General features: G+C 30.2%; 1 non-coding gene across 1 annotated transcript; it reads left to right on the top strand.

Moving 5' to 3' along the window:
- Positions 1-4,049: 4,049 nt before the first annotated feature.
- On the top strand, positions 4,050-4,122 carry TRNAA-AGC (transfer RNA alanine (anticodon AGC)). Its single transcript has one exon. It is a non-coding gene; the product is annotated as a tRNA-Ala (tRNA).
- Positions 4,123-5,497: the final 1,375 nt, after the last annotated feature.

The following is a 5,497-nucleotide window of genomic DNA, read 5'->3' as shown; positions in this document are numbered from 1 at the left end:
ATAAATATGGTTTTATGAGTTTATAAGTTTATCTATGCAAGTTTATTAAATTGTATATCTTGTTTATTTGTGTCTATTCAAGTAAGAGATTAAATGCTTAAAATGAGATATGAAGAAAGTTATGTATGTCATTGAGAATTTGTAAGTTGAATTGTAGAAGCCACCCTTTGTTTGGATGTATCTTTGTCAAGCACTAGTACAATTTGTCCTCTGAGATTGAATTTTATATATTAGTAAGAAGCACTTTGGGGAATATTTAACTTTGAACCCTAGATAGGAATTGATTAAAACGTTTATTTTGTCCAATATCCATAACCAAGAATCTTAAAGATAAATTATTTGAATGTTGTTTTGTTTTTATAAATTATTTCGATTTATATATGCTCTCAAAGTTAATAATGAGAAAATCTCTAAGTACCTTTCCACTTTTGAGTTGATCTTTCCCTTTCTTCGTGACAATTTGTGAGAACACTTTTGCGATAAAAATATCTAGATACAATAATGGATTAATCCATTGATATTGAAGGGATACCCCTCTAGGTCTTATAGAACTAAAAATGCAAAGGAGAACAAGTTTATTGTATCCTATTCCTTGGCCATTAATCTAAGAGTGTTGAGCATTAGAAATGGCTATTCTATAGAGATAATTAAGAAATTAGTTGGAATAACCAAAAAAAAGTATATATCTACTCTCTTTGAAAACTTCTTATAATCACAACACCATTTCAAAGGATAATTGTAGACACTAAAATCTCGTGTCTTGCAGAACCTAGAGTGTAGAAGAAAAGAAGATTATTGTCTATTATTCGTTGGCCACCAATCTAAGATACTTGAGCATTAGAAATGTTTATTCTATAGAGATAATCAAGCAATTAGTTGGAAAAACCAACAAACTGTAAATATCCACTTTCTTTGAAAACTTCTTGTAGTTATAACACCATTTCAAATAGAAAAAATTGTAGATGCTAAAATATCACTAACACTAACTATCATATTGTCACCCCATTTGAATGCCCAACAACACCTATTCATCAAAATAGTTCATCTATTGATTAATTAATACATAAATTAATTCTTAATCTACTTTATCAAAATAATAATGATTAAATAATCTTTATTATTTAATTAATTTATATAAATTACTTTTTACAAATATTCAAAATAAAAAAATATTTCGTTATCCATAATGAATTTAATAAATCGTGGTAAATCAAATTAATTAACTTTTTAAGAAGAATAAATAAATAAATGAGCTATTTGACTAATACTAGTTGTCACTTATCCTCATCCACTCCATCTTTGATGATATAAGCCCTTAATCTAAGATTCAATCCTAGTCATTCATCCATTTCTTTCAAGTACTATAAATAGAGATCAAACCCATCACCTTTCAAGAATGTGGATCTAGATTTAATTAGGTAAATGTTGTCTAGAAAAACGATAGACACGTAGGCATTATTTTATCAAGAGCAAAGTTATTAGCACTTTATGAAAGGTTTGTATGTATTATTTTTACTAGTGTTTCAATTCTTACTTTTTTTTTTTTACTTGCATGATTATAGGTACAATCATTATAAGGCATGAACAAAATAAAAACAAGTACTAGAGAAAATGTCAAGGTCAAGTTTTAGTTGTTACAATAAGCCTTCAATTCAAATAGTGCATTCTCAACCTTGCACATGACATAATATAACAACTTGCAATCATTGATAAAGAGATAAATAATTAAAATAGCAATATATATAATGTACATGCCTCATTACATTTATGCCTTATAAGGTACAATCCAAATAATATTTCCTCTAACTATATTCATACCATTATTGCAAGAGATTATACCATAAGATAGTCTAAAATGAACAAACAACCTCTTTGTGTTTAAGCACTAGACCTCTTTCTAGTAATTAAAATATTTGTTAGACTCGTCCTCATGCAAATAGTGGTCATATAAGTATAGTTATGTCATACATTGCTAGGTTAATGGATCAAGTATATATATAAACTTTCATATCATATAACTATCATTGAATTGTAAGAATTCGATGTTAATCTTGTTTGCATGCATCCATTAGAATTTAATAAGTAGCAATCCCATATGGATTTGAAAAACCATTTGTTTAAGGACACCTAAATGGGGTTTTCAATACTAGAAAATTCTTGGAAGTAGAGTATCTTTAAACTCTATCACAATGCTCATATCAAATGATAAGTTGGTAAACAAATGCATTTACTTAGTTGTCAAAAAAGATTACATAAACAACCTTTCCATAAAACATGATATTTCCAAAATCCATTTGAATGAATTATAATGCTTCTAGTATAAATTTTTTTAGAGTTTCTCATCATTGTCAAAACTCTACATAATTATATACCAGAATCACTCTAATTTATCTTATACATAGTTTTGTTTGATACAATTATTCATTTTGGTACTAGCAAATGACAATAGTACAAATAAAACATAAATCCTAGCGTCAACCCTTTTCAAATATTTTATAATACATCATGAGGACATAAACTCTAACCACACTAAGCTATGTTCATCAACAATATATAGATTACTTACCAAACATTATTCTATTTACTAAATTTATTAAAATATGACTTATTTGTTACTTATTTGTTCATCAACAATAAGTAGATTACTTACCAAACATTATTCTATTTGTTACATTTTTTAAAATATGACTTATTTGTATCTATCATACTAATTCTAATGATAATTGAATGTGATGTTTAGTAGGGGATGGGCGACAATGTAGGCGAGCGGGTACTGGGATGTGGGCGAGGCAAGGAATGCATAATAGTCTTAAATAACATGTCATACATAAATTCGCATATGCTAAATACGATGTTTCTAACAAAGATCACACAAATTGAGTATTTTGCAATCTAGTAAGTGTATTTCTTCTTAAGACACCTTCCTGGTCCTTTGGATCATTTTACTACTCTCTTCCTTGCTCCTAATTCTTTTAGGGCTCTTAAAAGTTGTCTTCCTCCTCTAAAAGAATATCCCCTTCCTTCAACCACTCTTAATGTAGCACAACTTATGTGTAAAAGCGATTGATTGAGTCCTCAAGTTCCAAAAGACTACTCCGCCATTTTAACATAGTGAATTAAAGAGGGTTAGAGGTGATGTAATGAAAAACTCAACTCTATCTTTCAAATTGAGTGCAAAACCAAAAGCCCCATTATTTCTACCAGTACAAATAACTACCTAAAAAAATATCAGTGCTCCTAAACAATTGCTCTCACTTCATGTAATAGAAGTAGAGTGATCTAGAGTCTAGGATGGGTTACGACGAACGATGAACCATGTGATTCATGAAGTAACATCTAATATTTTTGGAACTGGATAAAACACTGAGAAACATACTTACACTGATATATGTTACATATGAATGTATCTTAAGTCTCGACCTGCAAAACACGCTAGATCTTAGGAAGACACTAGCAACACCAACAAAAGCATAGAAAGTTTTTCACTTCACGGTGAGTCTAGAAAGGACCACAGTTTGGTCGATCGAGGGAAAATCCTAATCAGATATGCTTTGAGTTTTTAACTAGCATGGCGAGGGGCAGATCAGATATATAAATTCAATACCCTGTAAGCTATACCTAGGCTAATTGTAGTTAAATTTACTCTTTATGACCCTATATACTATAACTGATAAGAATTCCCATTGAGATCGATTCCAACAATTTACAAACCGCAGTTATAATTCTATTGGAATTAATGTTATAAAGAATTTCTGCCACAACAAGAAAAGCTGAAGGGAGGGAAGTAACTATTTGATTAGCATTTTTATACTCCCTCTTTCCCTTCCAAATTTTTGAAATTTTCCTCCTTTGAGAATTTACCTATTACTCACTGCACGTTATGCGCTCATTAATGTCTACAAGTACGCAATAAGACAGAAGTGTTGTATTGGTGTGGCTCGTCGCATGTTCTAAGTGTTGACTACTGGGTTCTGCTCGTTTCTCTGTTTCGTTTGCAGCACTGATGTCTTTTTCAAAACACAGCTTAGATAAAAGCAGCCGAAGTGGTTGGGGATGTAGCTCAGATGGTAGAGCGCTCGCTTAGCATGCGAGAGGTACGGGGATCGATACCCCGCATCTCCATTTACCTTTGTTAACTTAGAGGATTTTCCACCTTTGTTAACTTGAAGGATTTTCTAGCATTCTATCAGATTTTTATAGTCATTTAAATTTGATATGAGAGTATGCATTTTCTACCTTTGTTAACTTAGAGGGTTTTCTAGCATTCTATCAGATTTACATAGTCATTTAAGTTTGATATGAGAGTATGATATTGAGGCTTTTTACTTAATAAGAATTGGTTTTTAATGAGTTCATTTATACTTCACTAGCACATCAAGAGTCTATTGACAACATCTAGCAACTTAAATTTCGTTGTTATCATTGATATAGATAATCTTTAAAAATTGTAACACTCTTCATGATCTGGATATTTGAAAAAACTATCATGTTCCAACAATTTGAAATTTTCACCATCAAAATTTTATTTGTCATCAATTGCAGATGTTCACAGTTTGTAAGTTGAGAATTTCTGCTTGTTTGATATACCATATACTTCTCATTTAAGATCATAAATTCAACATCCAATCTTAGTTATTAGCACATAAATTCATGCATGTTGAAATTTGTCATCTTTGCATGTTTGATAGCCCATTCTACAAAAACATGATTAAACTATCTCCAACAATAAAGTCTTATATTGCTATATAAAAATTTAGTACAAGAATTTACAAAAATAGATTGATGAGGCTTTGATATCAAGTGAAACAATTAGGCACTAAAGACAAGCTAGCTTCTATGTGAGATAGGTTGTCCTCTATAGGAGGCCTTGTGAAATTATGCATCAAAACATCTCAAACAAAAACTTTGTACCTTCAAGAAATAGTTGTTTTGACTTAAACCTCCAATGTTGCCAATTGTTTGAATATTTTGTATGGATCACTTATGATAGGGTAAAATCATTGAAGACGTGAACAAGGTAAGAACAAGCACAATGGATAAAGGATAGTCAAGTTATATTTGTTACACCTTGTGTGTGACAAGTCCAAATCAACAGTGCATTCCCAACCTTCTACATAACTTTGTCTTATTACATTAGTCAAAATGATTGAACAATCTTATAAGCTCATGCATATTATAACAAGTTACAATCATAGATGATGAGATCGAGAAATGTAAGAAATAATCTAAATAATGTTTGTCTTATTACATTATGCTTTGTAAGATGTAGTCCAAATGTTTCCTCTACGCTAGTTTTGTACCATTATTGTAGCATACTAGACCAAAATATTGTAATAGCTCAATCATTATACGAAAAAAATATTTTATTTTTTTTATTTTTTATTTTTTTAAAGTTATTAAAGTGTTCATTTCTTTGTATACTCAAGGACTTCTAGCCATACAAGACAAACATTTATCCATTCGAGACAAAAATCCATCCATAAGGGAGAAACATCTA

The sequence above is a fragment of the Cryptomeria japonica genome, chromosome 8, assembly GCF_030272615.1.
Source record: "Cryptomeria japonica chromosome 8, Sugi_1.0, whole genome shotgun sequence".
Lineage (NCBI taxonomy): Eukaryota > Viridiplantae > Streptophyta > Pinopsida > Cupressales > Cupressaceae > Cryptomeria > Cryptomeria japonica.
The sequence above is the reverse complement of the archived record's forward strand: the minus strand, read 5'-3'. Positions and strand labels throughout refer to the sequence as shown.